The following is a 21,363-nucleotide window of genomic DNA, read 5'->3' as shown; positions in this document are numbered from 1 at the left end:
AGCCTGGAGTGCAGTGGCGCAATCTCATCTCACTGAAGCCTCTACCTCCCGGGTTCGGGCGATTCTTCTGCCTCAGCCTCCTGAGTAGCAGGGACTACAGGCACTCGCCACTACGCCCAGCTAATTTTTGTATTTTTGGTAGAGATGGGGTTTTACCAAATTGGTCAGGCTGGTCTCGAACTCCTGACCTCATGGTCCACCCACCTTGGCCTCCCAAAGTGCTGGGATTACAGGCGTGAGCCACTGGGGTTATTTTTTAATTAAAAATATTTTTTTTTGAGACAGGGCTTTGCTCTGGAGTGCAGTGGTGCAGTTATGGTTCACTGCAGCCTTGACTTCCTGGACTCAAGTGATCCTCCTCTATCAGCCTCCCAAGTAGCTAGAACTACACGCAAGCAGCACCACACTTGGTTAATTTTTAACTTTTTTTTATAGAGATGAGATCTTGCTATGTTGCCAAAGCTGGTCTCAAACTCCTGGCCTCAAGCAATCCTCCTACCTTGGTCTCCCAAAGTGCTGGGATAACAGGAATGAGCCACTGAGCTCAGCCAGTTTTATGCCTTAAGAGGCTTCCTGTGTTAGTGTCTTGGTTCAAGTGGTGAGGGGTAACGGTTAGCAACTTGTCATGACTTGATTGGGAATGAAATAATATAGTAACTATATGGTAATCAATGTAATCAAGAACAGTTTCCTCAAAAATACCTGGCTGGAGTAGCAACTGGGTGCTTCTCCCATGCTGATTCTGGTGTAGGAAAGTTTAAATCTTTCCCCTGAAGTTTCAGCAATTTGAGCCTATGAAACAAATTGATAACAGATGAAAGAAAAAAGGCATACAAATTTATTGACATGCATATGGGCAAGAGAAATATGAGGCTCAAAGGTGGGGGTTGATGATTGAAGTTTTTATAACATCCTGAGGTTACAGAAAAAAAATAGGGGCTTGGAGCATGCCAAGACAGGTTACAAGAGGGAGAGAAGAGAAAAAGGCTAGCATGAGACCGCTAGCCTGGCTAGTGAGGATGATCTTGTTATGCAAATGAACCTCATAGGTAGCAACCCTGAAAGAATAGATAAATAGTGGCCTGTAATAACAGTTTCTCTGTCAGACTTTCAAAGGTGTCAGACTTTGAGTCAGTCTCTCTCTCTCTCTCTCTCTCTCTCATTCTCTCTCTCTCTCTCTCTCTCATTCTCTCTCTCTCCCTCCCAACCCCATCAGTTAATCTTTCCTAGATTTGGACAAGGGGTTGCCTCAGAAAAGGCCTGTTTGCAGCTCCTAGTTACTTCACTTTATTTCCTCCACAGATGCAAATCTCCCTTTCCCCCCTAGAAGGAGGAAATTGCAGGGCTATTCTTGTGCTTGCAGCCTCTCTGAATAGCCATATCAAATTATGCCAAAGAAGTATATTTGGCTGGGCTCAATGGCTTATGCCCGTAATCCCAGCACTTTGGGAGGCTGAGGCAGGTGGATCACTTAAGTTCAGGAGTTTGAGACCAGCCTGGGCAACATGGTGAAACCCCGTATCTACTAAAAATACAAAATTAGGGTGGTGTGGTGGCAGGCGCCTGTAATCCCAGCTACTCGGGAGGCTGAGGCAAGAGAATCGCTTGAACTCAGGAGGCAGAGGTTGCAGTGAGTCAAGAGCTCATCACTGCACTCCAGCCTGGCAGACAGCATGTGAGACTCTGTCTCAAAAAAAAACAAGAAGTATATTTTGGGGTAAAATATATTTTGTTTCCCTCACTGGTCACTTAGTAGAAGCTGTTTGGCATATTATCTTGAGAAGAATTCCCCAATGAGAATTCCAATTTCAGAACGAGTTAGAAGCAAGCTAAAGCAAAGAAGCAAAGTGAGTGATTATTCTCTTGACACCCTAGGAATCAAAAAAGAGTATGTTCTGTGACATATCATGCTTGTGTTTTCTGAGGACACACGGACTTAATCTAACTTCTTTTTTGACCTGATCCAAGCCATCAGCCAACGAGAAAGGTGATTGAATGGTGATGTCTTCCATGAGTCCAGTAATAAGTATGCTCATGCCCACCTGTGATGGTGCTTAGTCCTATCCAGGCCCAAATCCACAATGGGGCATAACTTTTCAGTAACTGCCCAAGGCTTAGGAAATTAACTATTATGCCAAGATGTCCAAAACACAGCATGAGCCTGTAGTGGATGGTACGGCCTTAGTGGCTTACAGACGCAGTGTAGTTTAAAAAGACTGCTGGACTACTTGATATTATAATCCCCAGAGTCTAGGTTAGTTGGAATACTCACAAACTGCATGAACTTGAGAAGGTCAGTTTCTTTCCTAAGCATCAGTTTCTCCATTTATTAAAAAAAATCAGCCCAATAATTCCTGTTCTTCCTACTTCACAGGGATTTTATGACACTCAAATGAACTCATGCTTGGAAGAGAATTTCACTTGGTTCTAGACAAGAACAAGCTATCATCATTAGTTTGCTGGTGACAGGGAAAGCTGCTATTTCCTTTCCCTACCTTATTTTTTCTTTTCTTTTCTTTTTTTTTGACAGAGGTAGTCATTTATGCACCAGAAAGAACAGTTAAATTTCTAGGCTGTGTGCTCCTCTTAGTGAAATGATTTAGAGCCATGTGTAAATAGCACATAAATTTATTATGACTTGGGTCCAAACCGGGGAATGTGTCTGTATATACACACACACACAATCACCTCTGAACAGCTAACAGTGAAAAATATTGCAGCCTTGTAAAAACCAAAGCCACCTTCTTCCCAACTCCTGACAGCTAAAATGTCCTTAAAATAAATGGAAAGGAAAGTTAACTCTACACACCAGTGCTATGGAGTTTTTATAAATCAGGCAAATTTTGAGTCTTGCAGGTAACGTCAGACCTGACGTTTACACTCCTGGTATTTCAAGCCTAATTACTTGCTGCTGAATCGCCCAGGTGGCTCTCCAGGCACAAGGATGCGGAACCGCTATTTATTTATTCTAAAGAAACAAACAAACAAAAAGTTGACCGTTGGGCCAAGTTAATCAAAAAGTTTTTAATAGAGTCATTGAAGGACCAGGGCAAATGCTTGGAGCCATAAGCAGGTGGCGCAAATCATTTTTAGTCTTGTTAGAGAATGCGCAGCGGGCTGCTGCAGGGAGATGATTTCCTGCCTAATTAATCTGCATGTTGCCACCCTGGAATTTATTCATTTTGGGGCATGAATCCCATCTGTAAGGCCAGTTGTTAGAACTGGTGAGAAAAGACTTTCTTTTTTCCTTATTTATTAGAGGAGAGAAGGGGGGAGAGGGAGAGAGAGAGAGAGAGCAGAGAGAGCCCATGTAGTTATATTTCAACTCGAAGCAAATCAAATACTCCTCTGAGTCTTCAGTATTTGAAAGCAGCCAAATGGCTGATGCAGGGTGGCCTGTTCTTTTTGTATTTATGAAGGAATTTATATGTATGTGTGTGTATACATATCACATTTCCTCCATAAATGTATATATCACAAAACCACATATATATTGCATTATATATATAAATATAGATACATATATAACTTTATATATATTACATTATATATGTAAATATATATACATATACATAGATATATATATAAAACTTTTTTGGTTTTAGTAGCAACATCTTAATTGGACAGAGCAGCCAGTCACTTAGGGTGATGTAAGATGTTTTGAGGCACCGATTGATTAGCCAATCAGGCATGCTGCACTAGTCTAAATAGCGTCTTTGTGAAACTTAAAAAATGCACCCCTTGCTCAAGACATTTTACTTCTGTTTGTTTGGAAATTGTCATACTATATTGAATATGTTAGAATAAGACGCTTTACTGCCACCTGCCAGAAAGCTGTCATCATACGAACTTCAATCTACAGTGTCTTCAATGCAAAGACCACCTCTTTAGATGCGTTGCTCTTGCGTACCACATGGCCTAAACAATTGTACATGTTGGCACCACCATCGATGCAGCATTTAGCAAGCTGCTGGGGAAGACTGGCTGCTCATATGGTCCCTGCCCTCAGGCAGCTCAGTCTAGCTATGACAGACATTAGTCAAAATAATCATCCAAATACATGTACGATGACAAAATCGGGAAGTGCTTTGAAGAAAAATTTCGGGGTGCTACGGGACTTCTTTAATGTGATGATAAATGTGTATCTAGTGTTTAAAATAGTTCTTGGCAACACAGTAATGCTCAACTGATAATCACAAGGATGAAGAATTCGCAAATTACAACAATCCACAAAACAGAAGTGTGTGGCAATAAAGCTTTCTTTGTAGAACTGATTTTAATATCTGATTGGGAAACCTACCAAGCAGACAATGTCAAACAGTGATGTTTGGGTAATTCAGTTCAATCTAGTGACTTCTAGTCAAGTTCAATCCCCCTGTCCTTCTAAGCTCTGTCTGTGGTCAGTGTAAGTCTTCAGAGAGAGACAGCTGGGTCACAGGCCACCCGTGGATGCTCCTTTCCTCACCCTTCCAGGCAGCCTATTCAAACTGGGATGTCAACATCCCTGCTTATGTGGGCCTCTTTCCGAATGCTGAAAGCCCCGTTGGTCCCCTCCAAGCCACTTTTAAGGTAGGGCCCATCACAACCAAGGGCAGCCAGCTGCTGATCCTATGTGTGGGGTGGGTCTTCGGCGCTTCCCCTCGCAAGCTGCAGCCAGAGGCCAGATGGCACATCGGGCATCTTTTCTGATGCTCAGAAGGTCTGGTGCTTGGCTTAATTGTCTACAGTCACCATCTTGAAATTCACAATCATTTTGTCTTTGCACTTGTCTTTTGTGAAATAGTGCACGCACCTGAGCAGAGCAAGGTGTGCAAAATGCATGTCGCCATTTCTTCCTGTCCCATTTGCACATAGCATTTGAGTTAATTCCTCGTATTGACCAACCACTTAAGTGAAAATGGTGACACAGAAAGAGAAAGAGAGCACAACCCATAGTTTCTTTTGTCTTCAGTCCTTCCTTAACTCATCAGTAAGCCAAAGGTAGAGAATGTCAGTAGAATGTGCGAATGTCACAAAGGGAGATAAAGACAGCATCTCCCCTGTTCTGGAAAGGACAGAATGTGTATGCACGTACAAGCTATGAAATACAAATTGTGTAATGCCAGGGCTTCTGCATATGAGTTAAATGCTTTTAAATTTGCATTTAAAGCTGGCATTGCACGATTTAAAGTAGAACGGTAAAATTCGGGCTAATAATTTTACATTCTAATTTTTCTTTACTCAGAACAACATTAAGTAGCAAATAAAAAACTCCATGACAAGTTGAGAGAGAGACAGACTGCAGAAGAAAGTGAAAAGCTTTGAATTTTAGCACTTTGCCCTGCTTTCTGAACAAGAAGCCTTACATTTCATTGCACTATGTCCTGCAAATGATGTAGCTGGCCTCGCTCAAGCTCCACACGCTGCACAGAGCTCCTTCGCTGCTTTTCCCACCCCCGGCAAAAAGCTAGGAGGTGGGGAGGGAGGGCAAAAGGTACACAGCTTTGTGCACTTAATTTTCTTTTTCCTAAAACTCCAACCCTTTTTTATTTTCCCAGCACGTGTTTCTAGCTTTTCCAAGGGCAAAGCATTGACAGCCAGGTTTAATTGTCTCTCTACACTTCTGGGAAAATGGCTGTGGCATCTAGCTGGGAGCTGTGTCTTCTGAACGTAGTAAGAGACTGGTCTTAGCTTTTGGGTTGGCCTGTCTCCATGGCTATTCATTACAGTTCACACTTAGTTGGGACTTTTGGGAGAGAGGGAGAAGCCAGAGCCAGCAAGAACAGAGGGGAGACAGGCAGGGTCAGGGCACCGTGCTTCCACATCTCTCCTGATGTGGACTGTAGAAGCTTCGTAAGCACCTGCTGCATAGGGCCTGGCTCTGTTGGGCCTCAGAAAACAGAACCCAAAAAGGAAGGTCTCAGCAGCAGCCCCAGAAGCAAAAGTTTCTCTCTGGCCTTCTCCTTCCCTCTTCTGAGTCCCATTCTCTCCCAAGACCAGCCATTGAGACTAGAATCCCTCTTCCCCAAGGCAGGTTGCAGAAACCGGAACCCCTTTTCCAAAGCCAGCCATAAAATCTAAATATATTATCTGTGAAATCTGACCATAAAGAATGTATCTGACCTACCTGGTTTGACTGTAGGTCACAAGACCCCCATTCCAGAGAGGGCCTGCCCTATACCCAGAAGGAAGTGATGCTTCAGAGAGGCCAAGAAGAATCTAGACAGACAGGCCTTGCTGGATTTTCTGACTCAGTCTATTAACATTAAATCATCCCCCCTTTTGTCAAATCAGACTTCTACCTGGCTGCCCACACTTCGTTAAGCTAAAACATAAAAACAGATAGCTCCTCCCCGCCTTCGGGTCTTCATCCTGAAGCCTCCGTGGATACACGTTGAATGAATTAGGATGCTTTCTCTCCTATTACTCGGTTGGCCTCATGTCAGTGATTTTTCAGTGAACCGCAGTTCCCTCGTCGGTGGGCTGCCATGTGGGACAGGCAGGGAAGCACAGTGGACTCCAGGAAGGAAGAGGCAAGGCCCTTTGGGGAAGGAGCATCACTCAGTGGCAGATACAGGAAGCCCCACAGCCAGGATTTTTGGTCCTCTGCTCCACAGCGCACAGGCTTCAGAATCCTTCCTGAGGATTCTCCATTACCACCACACTTTTTAATTTTAGGAAATCAGCATGTTTTATTCATTAAAAAGATAAAATATCTTTGCGCCAGGAACGCCCCAGAGGAGAGCAGTGCTCAGGGTGGCTAATGGATTTCTTTATAATGCAATTTAATGCAACAAGGCAACTAATGTATTTATGGTTGGGAGAGTTTTCTGCTCCGATTCGGGATGAGGGGCTGACAGCCTTAGACTGGGGATACTGCAGAATCCACACCCAGTCCCTGGCCTCACAGAGGCAGCTACTTTTTGCCTGAGCTACAGCCCTGAGGCTGAGCCATTACCCTGAGTGACCCATCCCCAGGAGACCAAGAGGCAGCAGGGCTGGGCCACTCTCTAGCCATCACCTCTCAGGCCCAGGAGGGAGACCCTGCAGGTAACCAAACAAGGGTTGAATTATCCTCCGTGAAAAAGTCAACCTCTTGAGCATGAAAAAGCCCCAGCTCTGGTATTAGAAACCAACTGAAGCAGGGATGGGTAAGCCTTCTGTGAGGAGGGAATTCTTTTTGTTTTCTAGAATCTGAGATTCCTGAGAAGACCGTGGAGGGGAGGCTCCTCTTCTGAGAGTCAGGTGGTGACCTAGGAGCCTGTGAAGCCGAGGACCTTCTCACTGGGAGCTCTGACTAATCAAGAACAGCCAGGGCAACAGCCACATCTGTGGCCAGCAGAAATCTTTCTGATGCCCCCTGGCTTAAAGAAAAGAGACACTGTGGGATTACAGCTATCCTATAAAAAAAGCAAAATTCATCTTTTTCACATTCACCTGTGGGGCAGAAAATAGACACTGAGGGCTGAAAGCCCTTCCTCCATGGGTCGGCCAGGATGGCATCTGGTGTCTCAAAGGCCAGAGGCAGGTGAGGTAGTGGAGGCTGAGAGAGGCTTTGGAGGAGGAGGGCTCCACTGTTGGCAGCTGCTTCTCCTCCTCGGATTTTCCCCCTCTTCTCTCTGTTTTGATCTACTAGTACTTCTGCGTTTCTGTTTCTCCTCCTAGCCTGGCTTTTCTAGCCTTGGAGAGGCACTCAAAGAAGGCTCAGAGCAGGTGAGCAAAAGGCAAGAGACAGGAGAGGAAGCCAGGCAGTGAGGTCATCAGGAGGCCACGTTGTGGAGCAGAGGTCAGAGCACTTTGACGTCAGTGTTTCTGGTATGGGAGTCCTACCTCTGCCAGAGCATACAGACGCAAAACACATTTTCTGAAATCGTTCTTTCCTCTGAAGCTTTCTGGTTTGGTTGAGAACAAACAAACGAACAGGCTCCTAGAAGAGAAAATAATTTCACCTTCTATAGTTTTTTGTTTTTGCTTACCTTTTAGAAAACAATTCCAACTTTTATTTTAGATTCAGGGGTCCATGTGCAGGTTTGTTACAAGGGTACACTGCATGATACTGAGGTTTGGGATATGATTGATCCCATCACTCAGGTAGTGAGTATAGTACCCAATAGTTTGTTTTCTAACCCTTTCTCCTCTCCCTCCCTCCCACCTCTAGTAGTCCCCAGTATCCATTTTTGCCATCTTTATGTTCATGAGTACCCCATGTTTAGCTCCTACTTGTAAGTGAGAACATGCAATATCTGGCTTTCTGTTTTTGCGTTAGGTTGGTGGCCTTCAGCTGCTCCCATTGGGTTTCTTAGGTTTTCTTCTAGGATTCGTATAGGACATGATTTTGTTCTTTTTATGGCTGCATAGCATTCCGTGGCGTATATGTACCAATTCTTTATCCAATTCACCATTGACGGACGCCTAGGTTAATTCCATGCCTTTGTTATTATGAAAAGTGCTGCAATGAACATACAAGCGCATGTGTGTTTTTGGAAGAAAGATTTATTTTCTTTTGGATATATAACTAGTAATGAGATTTTTGGGTCAAATGGTAGTTCTATTTTATGTTTTTTGAAAATCTTCAAGCTGTCTTGCACAGTGGCTGAACCAATTTGCTTTCCCACAGCAGTGTCTGTGGTCCCCTTCTCTGCAGCCTCACCAGCGTCTGTTGTTCTTTCGACTTTTTAATAACAGCCATTCTGACTGGTGTGAAATGATACGTCCTTGTGGTTTTGATTCACACTTCTCTGATTGTTAGTGCTACTGAATATTTTTTTTCATATGTTTGTTGGCTGCCTGTATGTCTTCTTTGGAGAAGTGTCTGCTCATGTCTTTTGCCCTTTTTTAATGGGGTTTTTGTTTTTTGTTTGTTCAACTGTTTAAGTTTCTTATAGATTCTGAATATTAGATCTTTGTTGGATGCATAGTTTGCAAATATTTTCTTGCATCCTGTGGGTTATCTGTCTTTAGTTTAATTAGGTCCCACTTGTTAACTCTTTGTCGACTTAGTCTACATTATTCCCAAGGTCAATTTCCAAAATGGGGTTGCCCAGGTTTTCTTCTAGGATTCTTACAGTTTGAGGTCTCACATTTGAATCTTTAGTCCATCTTGAGTTACTTTTTGTATATAGTGAAAGGTGGAGGTCTGGTTTCATTCTTTTGCATATGGCTAGCCAGCTATCCCAGCACCATTTATTGAATAGTGAGTCCTTCTCACATTGCTTATTTCTGTCAACTTTGTCAAAGATCAGATGGTGATAGGTGTATGGCTTTATTTCTGGGTTCTCTATTCTGTTTCACTGGTTTTTGTAGCAGTATGATGCTGTTTTGGTTACTATCGCCTTATAATATAGTTGGAAGTTGGATAATGGAAAGCCTCCAGCTTTTTTCTTTTAGCTTAGGATTGCTTTAGCTATTCAGGTTCTTTTTTGGTTCCATATGAAGGTATAGTTTTTCTAGTTCTGTGAAAAATGATGTTGATAGTTTGATAGGAATAACATTGAATCTGTAGGTTGCTTTGGGCAACCATAAAAGTATGGCCATTTTAACAATATGGATTCTTTGGGCAACCATAAAAGTATGGCCATTTTAACAATATGGATTCTTCCAACCCATGAGCATGGAGCATTTTTCCATTTGTTTGTGTCATCTCTGATTTCTTTCAGCAGTGTTTTATAGTTCTTCTCATAGAGATCTTTAATCTCCTTGGTTAAATATATTCCTGGGTATTTTTTTATGTGTATGGCTATTGTAAATGGGATTGCATTCTTGATTTGGCTCTCAGCTTGAACATTATTAATGTATAGAAATGATACTGACTTTTTTTACATTAATTTTGTATCCTAAAACTTTACTGAATTTGTTTATCAGTTCCAGGAGGCTTCTGACAGAGTCTTTAGAAATTTCTAGGTATGGACTCATATCATCAAACTTTTTTCTTTCTCTGAGTGCTCGCTCAGAGTCCTTGCTCTGGCTAGGACTTCCTGTCTTTGCTTTATCCTTTGCACAGTTTTCTGCTTTTTATTCTCTACCTTATCTTCTTTTTTAAGTGTAGATGGTCGTTGGGGCTGGAAAAGTAGACTTGGGAGCCAAGGTAGTGGCTAAGTTGCATAAATAAAAGACACAGACATCTAATGAAGTAAATCTACAAAGACAATAGAAAACTGAGGATGATAATACTGGTTGCTATTGATTCAGTATCCAACATATTCAAGGAGCTTTCTATATATCACTTCATTTAGTCCTCTCAATAATTTAGACCTCATTAGGGATCAAGAAGAAATCAAGTGTCTAAATAGAGAGAGAGAAAAAAAAGGAGAAACCAAAGAGAAATAAGAGAAATCAATATGTGTGATATAAGACGGTGAATGGCTAGAACATGTGCCACTTCTCTCTTTTTCAGGCCGGTGACAGGCATATTAATCAATCACAGTGTCCTGGATGTAACTTGAATTTTTCTCTCCATATAACACTCCAAGCAACCATTAGTAACTGGAAGAAACAAGTGCTCAATTTTAAATGTATTGGCAATGGTTAGTGTTATAAGAAAATCAGACAGAGTTCTAAAAGGGGATTGGTTGGGAGATGCCAGCTGCTTCAGAGGGGCCATGCTGAAAAGCACTGATTGTCCAGGAGCACCCTAGTGGTACCTGCAATGAGGGTAGTTTCTGTCGAGGGGTGGTGGTGGGATCCATGCTGCAAGAGGTTAAGAAGGTGATGGAAGGAGAAGTAGAGGCTGTGGGTACAGGTCACCTGTTCCTTGAATTTGCAAGCACCAAGTTCAAAAGTTGTTTGGACAGATAGTAGGATCCAGCAACACAGAGGAACTGGGTATTCATAACAGAGGCCATAAGGAGAGAGAAGCTGAGAAGCCTAGAGGCCACAAATGTGAAAATGCTTCGAAGACTATGGAGTGCTTTACAAACACGCAGAAAAGAACATGAAATAGTAAAACATTTGACTCTCATGTTTTCCTAATTAAAAAGAATAGGAGGATAAACAATTTTCTCCAAATGTTATACACATCAGGTACTTAGCCTCCATTGAACTGATAGGATCAATGGCATTAAGCAGTCAGGATGTGGGTTGGGATACATGTTCCAAAGGCCTGTTTCTCATTGTCTCAGTTGTCATTTTTATATTTTAGGAACAGATCTAGCTGTGAGTAATTGGAAAGCGTAGGTTGTCTTATAACCACAGTTCCATCACTGTGCCTCTCAACTTGACCATGAAGTCCACACAGGCCCCTCTCCGCCTTGGCTCCTGCAGAGCTCAGCTTCGATGGGCTCCCAAATTGCTGCAACCACCTCTTCCCTGTCCTGCTGCTAAATGACATCCACCCACCCACCTACCCGAGGCATTTGTTCACAAACACTATCACTACAAAATATTTCTACTAAATGCTCACAAAACGAACAAAATCCATCTGCTATTACTTTCAGAAAATCGTGCCACAAAACAGGCCTCCCACATCACTCTCTGTGGCTGTGTTACACTTTGTAGTTAACATGAGCCTCATGGACTCATGGACAGCCATGGACAGGAGGGGAGAAATTGTTTTAACGTCCAACCAACGTGGATGACGTTTTCCTTGAGACATGCTCCAAGAGTTTCCACGACATTTTTCCTACCCAGGCTCTGTGCTGAATAACAAAAGCTACAATTTATTGAGCAGCTAATTCGAGCCAAGTACTTTGCAAAAGTTGTTTCTCATCCTTCTAAGTTTAGCATGGGGGGATCCTGTGGTAGACACAGAATGATGTCACTCAGGTTTTGTTTACCAGCAGTAGGGGTGCAGCCAGCAAATGACCTCAAGCTGTGAACTCCTTTAGGATCTTCCTCCGCTGCAGAGAACTGCCTTGCTAGAGGTTATGTCTTTCTCAGGGCAGCCTGCATCCACGTAAATGCCCAGCCATTTTAGCCCAAAGTGGAACATTCATTCCATCAGGCACTTCCCATGCTCCAAAGAGGTCAAGGCTTTGTTTGGTCTTCATCAAAGTTCAGCTTCTTCCTCTGCCCAGTCTTCCTCCGCCCTCCTTTTTTTCACAGGTGCTGATCGCTAGTAAACATCTTGTACTGCAAACTCAGTGTTAGCTTTGAATTCTGTTTCCCAGTCTATGAAAAGGAGATAGCACCTCCTATGGTTATTAAAAAGGTAAAACAAGATCATGCAGAGTAGAGTGCTTTCTGCCATGTCTGGCATACAGAACATGGTCAGTAAATGTTTGGCCATGTCAAAAGTCACACAGCTAGAAACTGTTGGATCCAGGACTCCAGCCCATCTGCCTAACCCTACCTCTTGGCCCCAAAATTGGTTTAGAACTTTCTCATGATACTTCTCTTATAATGCTTTGTTTCATGGTTATTTGCCTGTTATTATATCCCTGCCATCTAGCTGCTAAGTTCTTGGAACAGAGATTATGCTATATCCATCCGTGACCCCAAGGCCTAGCAGGGGCCTTATACATGGGGTGGTGCTCCATTGTTGTTTACTGATGGAATGGCTGTATGCCTGACTAAACTGCCAACTCTTTTAAACTTCCTGTGGGGCTTGGAAAACGAATTAGATCATTTCGGATGCCCAGGTTTTACTTGGCATTTCTAGGTTTCCCAGTCTTCTCTCTACCTATTTTATGGGAATCTCTAAACTAATAAACCTAAACACCAATCTGAACAGGACAAGGAAGTGACTGTGTTGGACCAGGTTGCAGGGTTTTGAGTGAGAGGCTAGAGCTGGAATCTCATCAGGGAGCTGCCCTGGGCACAGCCCAGACTCTTCTAAAGCTGCTGGCCGGGCAGGGGGCACTGAGCTGGTCCTGCTGTTGCTCTCAGCGTGGGCCCCTGCTCTGGGGTGAGGGGTAGGCAGAGAAGCCTCCCTACCCTGGCAACTTCTGTCTATCAAAAGAGGCTTCCTGGTGGGTTTTCTCACTCGCTTTCATGAGCCAAGTACTTGGATGTAAGACTAAAAGGATTTGTCCAAATTCTGAAAACTTGGATTGTAATAGTTTCTACAGCACGCTCTGGCAGAATAATCTGAAACAGTCTTTCTTAGTAGAAAGTAACACCAGCATATCATGAAACAAGTCCGCTTGGGTGAGCCAATCTCCTTTCTGATCTCCTCAGGATCCTTCCTTGCCACAAGAAGAGCTGGGAATTCACTGTAAGGCAGGCCTAGTCCAAATTTGGACTATATAAAACTGTTTTTCCTTTGTATACCTCCTCCACTCCTTTCCACTATGAGGCAGATTTTAAACAGGAGAATTATTTGATGTTTAATTCCTTCCAGCAGAATCAAACTTTTAAAGAGGAATGCAGAGACGGCAATGATCGATGTAAAAGTTTTAATGATGAAATTTTAGACCCTATGACACTGTCCCATCTCTCAGCACCTGCCTACACTGTGTGTTAAAGTCAGGTCTTGCTTACAGTGTCTCTGCCATGCTATCTGCCAAGGGCTGTGGCAGTGTGAGATACTGTATGTTTAAATAAAGGTATTATTATAATCTAGGTTCTACTGGGCCAAAACATCACATGATTTGATGATATAGTTGGAGGATACAGAGCCGGAGAAATTAAGGCATACACTAAGAAGAAATGGAGAAAAATATTTTTTTCAAATGAGAATTGAAATAAGATGGAACTAATGAGGCAGAAAGCAGTTTGGACTGGCAAGAACTCTCAGGCTAGTTAGCATACCTCCTCAGGGAGGTGGAAGGTAAGACAGAGATGCTGGATGGACTTGGCCCCAATGCTTCTTTTTAGTTTTATTTTTTAAAGCATTTTCCCCCTAATTATAAGTAGTACATGCCTATTGTAGAAATTTCATAGAAGAGACAGTTACAGAGATGAAAGTTAAAAGCCATATCAGAAGACTCTACTGCCTAGTCAGTCATTCTTGACATTCTGGAATGTTCTCGAATGGCCTTTAGAAATTATACACATATGTATTAACATGTTTTCCCAGAAACATTTTGGTTTAATAGACTGTCCATGTTAGTATGTAAATAATAGTAAATTTCGTATCTACTATCTTTTGACTTCCAGGCCTGTTTTAACAATGTGACATGATGTGTCCTTCTAAACATGGACAATATTAATGATGACACATGAGTCTGCATTTGTATGGTGGCTGTATCTAGCATAGTTGCTAAAATCTTTCCTAATTCTAATAGTCCATATGGACATTTTCAAGGATTTTTTACATCAAGAAATCGTATTACTTGTGCATAATGACAATGTTATCTCTTCCTTTTTAGTCCATTTACCTCCAATTTCCTTTTCCTTGATTTACTCTGTTGGATAAGATCTCCTGTAGAACAATGTTGAATAGAACCTGGGACAAAGGACAGGGTATCCTGTAACGCTTCTAATATTTTAAAAGTGTAAAATTGAAGACTTATTCATAATAAAAACTGTTCACCAACTATAAATGAAAAATATTTTTCAAAACTTGATGACAAGCATCCACCAAAAATCTAATGAGAATATTCTACTTTCGACACATATTGCCCCTGTCTAGGAGGATAAATGCATGTTAATAATTGAATATGCATGTGAATGCATAGGAAGCCTAGAAATCAAAAGGTAATGAATAAATATCATGCACATATTATATTATGAATATACTATTATGCACGTATTAAAATGGGCATCCTTCTAAATCAAAGCCTTTCTGGAAAAAATGTGACATATTTACGTAATTTCTTTAAGGTCATTAGGGAACATTCTAACATGTTAAAAATGGTTGACTCAAGACACTGGAATTTATATTTATAAAAGACAAACAAGTTTTAAGACAAAAATAATTTGTAGGGGTAAAGATAAAGCATGAAATAATGATAAAAAGAAAAATTCACTAGGAAGATAAGGCATATTTTTAAAAAACAGTTTCATAATGTCTGTTTCTGGTGGATGAATTTAATATAATTTTATTTATTTTGAATATTTATATTTTTAGAAGTACGTATTCAATTGTTATTCTTTTAGTGGTTACCCTTGAATTTTTTAGCCTACATACTTGATTTAAGAAATCTAACATTAAATCAACACATCTACCCTCTGTGGAACAATACCAGGGCCTTAGAATGTTTTAATACTGGTGACTCTCACTCATGATCTATGTCATTATCTAAAATTTTGGTTCTGTTTTTAAATGCCCTAAAATTAGTCATTTTATTATGCATAGAGTTTTAGTTTTGTTTTTCCTTCTTTTCTACAGTTGATACTTATTTGGACTTCCCCTGGTGTTTACCGATTTATTTGTTCCACAGTGTTTTATGTGTTCCACTTCTGTTTTCTAGGTTCAATTTATTTCTAAATAAATAACTCTTCAGTAGTTCTTTTGGCAATGATTTGTGAGTGATAAACTCTCTTTGCTTTATGTTGCCCTCACTCTTGAATCGTGATTTCTCTAGGTATACAATTCCTTGTTGACAATTATATTCCTGCTTACCTTGAGGATAGCATTCCACTGTATCTAGGCTCTGTTTTTTCTGATGAGACATCAGTCCATTTATTGTTTTTTTTTTTTTTTAGATATCTGCTTTCCCGATCTTCCAAATTCTTAAAATTTCTGTATCACTTTTCATCTCTTCTTCAGTGCTGTAAACATGATTCTTAATGGCAATGTCTTTAATTTTACGAATATGCATAATTTACTCAATTGTCTCCTTAACTGAACATTTATATCTGTTTGCTTTTAAAAATTAACTATTAATGCTGGGATTGACATTGAGTATACATATATTTTTCCATACATTGCATATTAAGATACATGCAATACAAAGTAATGACTTAGGAGGAAGGGAAGTTATTAACAGGAAAATAATAAAACAAAGTACAGGGTAAGCACAGAAAAATTAATTCTACCTTTTCCTTAAAGTAAGCTATGAACATAAGGTGCCCAAGGGGAGATGAAAATATGGTTTAAATATGTTTTACATTGTCTATAAAATAAAATTGAATGAATTACTCAAGAGAAGCAAACTTGTTTCCTAACACTATTATGGGTGAAGAAGAGACCCATGGCATGATACTGACATGCAGTTCAGTCATGGTGATTCTAAGAGGGGTTGGAACAATGTATTTCACATATACAACTTCCTAAGAGTCTGACTTCTTCTATGGGTAATGTTTGAAATATCTTCTACAGGGTCTTAATCTGCAGACTGTGAAACTTCTGGAATTGTCTGCCAAGTTTGTATGTTGCATTTTGGGGTACAGAGATTTGAGGCTGTTGCTGTTCTTCCTGTCTGATTTTGTATAGGGATCCACTCCAGCTCCAGCTCCAAAAACAGCTCTTGATGGCATATCCCTGGTAACTTCCAGAGGCCCATTGGTGGGCATAACACACGAGTTGGCTCAACTATTGTACGGTGAAGCTTGTTTATGCTCTGTCTCTTTCTAGATCTGCACAGGAAGCACACAGCTCTGGTTACCACTGGAAGCCGTCTTGCCCCCACAAGCCAGCCTTAAGATGCTGCTGATGCTGGGATTGCAGAATGGAGTAACAGAGAAGTAAGTTGTTGATGACACCATTCACTGCTGATTGTAGCATGTCTGGAGTCTGCTGTACATCTAGATTTCAGTTATTTCCAGATATTTTAATGGAACTTAAGCCAATGTGAATCATGTTTTCCTGACTTGCATCAGAAAGTATTGTCACTGATACAGAGATGCATAACTTGACTTTGAAGAATCTGTGACTAAAAGGATGTAAGAGTCAGCTATAAAAATGGATGACAGACTAGGTGTGGTGGCTCATGCTTGTAATCTTAATGCTTTTGGAGGCTGAGGTGGGAGGATCGCTGGAGCCCCAGAGTTCAAGGTTACAGTGAATTATGATCGTGCCACTGGCCCTCCAGCCTGGACCACAGAGCAAGACCCTGTCTCTAAAAAGAAAAAGAAAAGAAAGAAAGAAAAAGGAAAAAAGAAAGAAAAGGATGACAAGTCTTAAGAATTGTCACATTCATAATGTTTTCTAAGCACTAGGCAGTGGTCTTAGTACTCTATGTACATTAATTTATCATCATAAGAACTCAGTAAAATTGGTCTTATCATCCCTGTCATTATCTAATTATCATTTCCATTTACAGAAGTAGAAAGTGAGTCATGAAGGTTAAGTAACTTGGCTAAGTTCGCTCAGCTGCTGAGGTCAAGCAGCCTGGCCCCAGAGCCTGGGTGCTTAACCACTGCCTCTCGGTGAAGTGCACCTACCTCCTGCAGAGGTCACGTGTCTTCCAACCTGGGGTTTTGTGTAAACATAGGACAACATAGAGGTCATGATTTCAATCCTTGGCAAGAATCTAGAGGACAGCTATTCTGAGTTGCCAAGAAGTTGGCAGATGTACGACTTCAATAGTCAGTGGGGAAGGGAGGACAGCATACGGGTTAAGAGAGCAGGAACTGGTATTCGGCCTGAGTTGAGTCTGGATTTGCTGCTTACCAGCATTATGCTCTAATCTGTGGGAGTTTTATTTTCTGCAGCTATAAAGTGGGGGATAGTAATCTTTAGCTCGCAACGTTATAAGGCTTAAATAAGATAGTGGGCACAGACAGTGGTCTTCCTGCTGAGAGACCACGACTTAGAATGGCTGGTCTCTGGCCTCTGTATGAGTGTGGGGAAGCCTGGTGGTCAGTCTGCACGGCACGGTATCAAGGCACAGTGCCTGATTGGGAGAGTGGAATAAACAGTAGATGCTTTATTAGTATAAGGCACCTAGAATAGGCAAATTCATACAGACTCAAAGTAGAATAGGGGTTACCAGGTGCTGGGGGAAGAGGGAAAGGGAGTTTGTGTTTAACGGATACGGTGTTTCTGTTTGGGGGGATGGATGGGGTGATGGTTGCACAACAGTGTGAATGTATTTAATGCCACCCAAGTATACACTTAAAAAATAAAATCGCCGGGCGTGGTGGCTCACACCTGTAATCCCAGCACTAAAGGAGGCCGAGGCGGACAGATCACGAGATCAGGAGTTCGAGACCAGCCTGGCCAATGTGGTGAAACCTTGTCTCTACTAAAAACACAAAAATTAGCCAGGTGTGGTGAGGTACATCTGTAATCGCAGCTACTCGGGAGACTGAAGCATGAGAATCACTTGAACCCAGGAGGCAGAGGTTGCAGTGAGCCAAGATTGCGCCACTGCACTCCAGCCTGGGAAAGAGTGAAACTCCATCTCAAAAACAAATAAATAAAAAATAAACTGATAAATTTTATGCTATGCATATTTTACCACAATAAAAGCATGAGAAAGGAAAAGCAAGAGCTCATGATAGTTATTGGTTAAGTGACAGTAGGGATGATGGTGACTGGTTGGGAACACCATGAACAGAAACTCTGGTATGAAAATTTAAAACCCATAAAAGTAATTAGATTATATTTTTAGAGCGCTTTTTATACGTCATATCTATCTGATCATAATCATTAGTCTGCATAATTTTTAAAAAGTCAAAAAAAATCATGAGGTAGAAAGGCTAGCAAAAGGTCATTTTTTCATTGCCTTGCTGTTTGGAAACAGTATATTTCAACCCCTGCCATGGGCTTGCTCTGTGGTGAAAGGGCTGTGACCCGCACATACTACCAGGAGGCACGGAGCTCATAATGTGTGTCCCCTCAGCCCCATAGATGGAGGTGAGACTTTCCTCGGGGGCCCCGTTCAGTTCCAATAGTCCTTACTGAGCATGCTGTTAAGACTCAGCCTTAAAAATAAGAAGTATCTAATAAAAAAAAAAGTGCATGACCTCCTGTGACTAAAAGAAGGAAAAAAATCCAGCTCTAAACTTTTAAAAGAAAGTGCATCTTTATAATAACAATAAAATCCTCCCAATCAAGACTTTAAGAGGCAGACTGCATCCCTATCTTTGCCTGGGGCCCATAACTATCCTTAGCTAATCTTTCTCTGACAGATAAAGAGCTGCTATATCTGTTCTTATAGCTCAATTTTAAACTTTATTCAGAGAAGTGGGGAGAGGAAGCCCTGGATGAGAATAAAGAATGAGTGTTTGAGAGTGGGCAAGGGGAAGAGAAAGATGGGATTACTTATTTGCAGAATAGATGCTTGTAGAAAAAGCAAATCTAAGATCCAAAGCCTTGTGGTTCGTTCAGGGATACTTTAGACAATCTTTGAGACTGCAGGGTCACATCGAGGTCAGTTAGCTACAGAATTCCATATTTACTCCAGTCCAGCCTTGCCGGAGGTGTACCACCAGGGAGGGTTATTCTGACAGATCGAATGGGTGCCCAGATGGCCCCCTTCTGAATGAGGAGAGAACAAGAGGAGCTTTTCAAATGCTGTGGCAAGTGCAAAGGTGACAAACAGGAAGAGTTTGTGAGAATTCTGTGTCCCCGCCAATCATCCCCATGGAAAGCTATGAAATCTTCCGTGCAAGATATCTCTGAAAATTAGAAAGATATTTATCAGCTCAAGATGGTTTCCATTTAACTCTGTACTAGAGATAGATCATTCTAAAGGGCCATTTGAATCCTACGGTGCTGTATCTTCATGAAATTGATATTCTTAGTCAATATGGACCTTGTTAGACGCCTGGGGTGGGGGTGTCCGCCCAGCTCACACAGACACCTTTCTCCGTGACCTTTACTGGTAGATGGGCAGAGGCAGCCATGTTTGTACTATTTGGTTGCATCCTCCTGGCTATAGCTGATTGGATCCTGACCCAAGAAAAGCTGGTTAAATTCCTCCTCCCAGGGGGTTAAGGGTGTCTAGATTGGTATAGCTTGTTTGCCAGAAGTAAAATAAACTCAGAATCCTTGAAGATACCATCACTCGTCATCTCTGTGGAAAAGTGAAAAAAGTGTTCTGTTCAGAGACAAGGAGCTAAGAGTATTGGTGGTTCCTGTCATCTTTTTGGTCCTCGGTTCTAGTTCTTTTTAAAGATCTGGCTGTACTTGGGGTCTATGAGCTGTGTCAATCCTTCCAGCAAATTATTTTTATGTCTTAAACTAGTCAGAGTTGGTTTCTATTACACGCATCTAAAAAGAATGTAAGTATTTTCGACTCAAATGTGGGGCATGAGATCTGTGCCCATACAGAAGACAATTAGTCTGATGATTACAGAATGTATCACCTCTGAGTCTGCCATCCCATAGGTAGCTTATTATGTGAGAGATGTCCCAACCTCCAACCGTGGAGTCCACCTCCTATTGTCTTCAGATCCCATCTAGATGTCTGGGGAAATCACCAAAGGATCCCAAACTAGGAATTATCTTAATTATTCTTTTCTCAACCTCTCTCCCAAGCATCCAATCCCTCCTCAAAACCTTTTGGTTCTACCTCCAAAATTGATCCTAAATGGATTCACTTCTCTTTACTTTCAGAGTGGCTACCCTAAGCCATCAGTCCATTTAGTTTGGTTTACTGCAATGGCTTCTGAGCTAGCCTCTGGCCTCCTTGTATCTACTTTGTTCTCTCTCCCCTCCCAATACATTATCTACATGGCAGCTAGATTGATCTCTTTGAAATGTAAATTAGATCATGTCACCTTCCTACCTGAAACATCCTGTATCAGTTAGGATGCAGGCTGAGTTGATATAACAAAGAAACCTAAAATGCAACAGCTTAGGCAAAGGAAAGCAGATGATTCAGGGCAGGCAGGTGGTCAAGTTGTATACAGCCATGAAGGGACTCAGATTCCTTCTGTTTTGGTGCTCACCATATCATAAGGTGCTAGTCTATGCTACTGACTCTCCAAAGTCAAAGCTGGCTCTGTAGTCAGATGCATGCAGCAAGCACCAAGAGGAGGAAAAGAGTGTAGAGCAGATGCCCAAACATTAATTGACCTTCTAATTGTGTGGGCATTTGCTTGCTAAAACTCAAAAATTCTAGAATGGAAAAAAAAGGAGAGACTGGATGGGTGGGGGCAGGGAGAGACAACAAGTAGTCTTTCCACGCTCCTAATGGTTGCCCATCCTTGCACAATGAAGTCTAAACAGTTCATGATGGCCCCTAAGGGCATCTGGCCTCCTCTCTGTCCTACTGCTGCTCTTTTCTTTGCTCATAGAGTGGCACAACGACTCTCTTCTTTCTGCTCCTGGAACACGCCAAGCCTGCTCTTGACCTGGGGTATTTGCACTTGCTGTGCCTTCTGCCTAGAAAGCTCTGAAGTCATGTCAGCCCACATCTAGCTCCTTCTCATTTTTCAGATTTCAGCTCAAAGATACCTTCCTTCGAGGACTTCCCTGCTCTTTCTGTCTGCCTTATCCAGGCTCCCGAGGCTTACCCTTCCCCATCACTTTCTGTCATTGTTTTTTGTTTTGTTGACTTTGTATCATTTTTAAAATTATCTGAATTTACCTTGAGTGTTTGTTTGTATGTTTGCTTATTTATCTGTTACCCCACCCCTCACCTTAGAATTTGAGCTTCCAGAGAGCAAGGA

General features: G+C 41.7%; 1 long non-coding RNA gene across 1 annotated transcript in view; it reads left to right on the top strand.

The window, feature by feature from the left end:
- Positions 1-5,904: 5,904 nt before the first annotated feature.
- LOC116528954 overlaps positions 5,905-21,363 on the top strand; it is a 29,324-nt gene continuing 13,865 nt past the window's right edge. Inside the window, exons 1-2 of the long non-coding RNA XR_004259303.1 lie at positions 5,905-7,781; positions 16,376-16,485. This is a non-coding gene — a long non-coding RNA (uncharacterized LOC116528954). The remainder of the gene's footprint in view (positions 7,782-16,375; positions 16,486-21,363) is intronic.

The sequence above is a fragment of the Sapajus apella genome, unplaced genomic scaffold (assembly GCF_009761245.1).
Source record: "Sapajus apella isolate SASKATOON/1434 unplaced genomic scaffold, GSC_monkey_1.0 scaffold61, whole genome shotgun sequence".
In the NCBI taxonomy this organism is placed as follows: Eukaryota; Metazoa; Chordata; class Mammalia; order Primates; family Cebidae; genus Sapajus; species Sapajus apella.
This window is presented reverse-complemented; position numbering and strand designations above follow the sequence as displayed.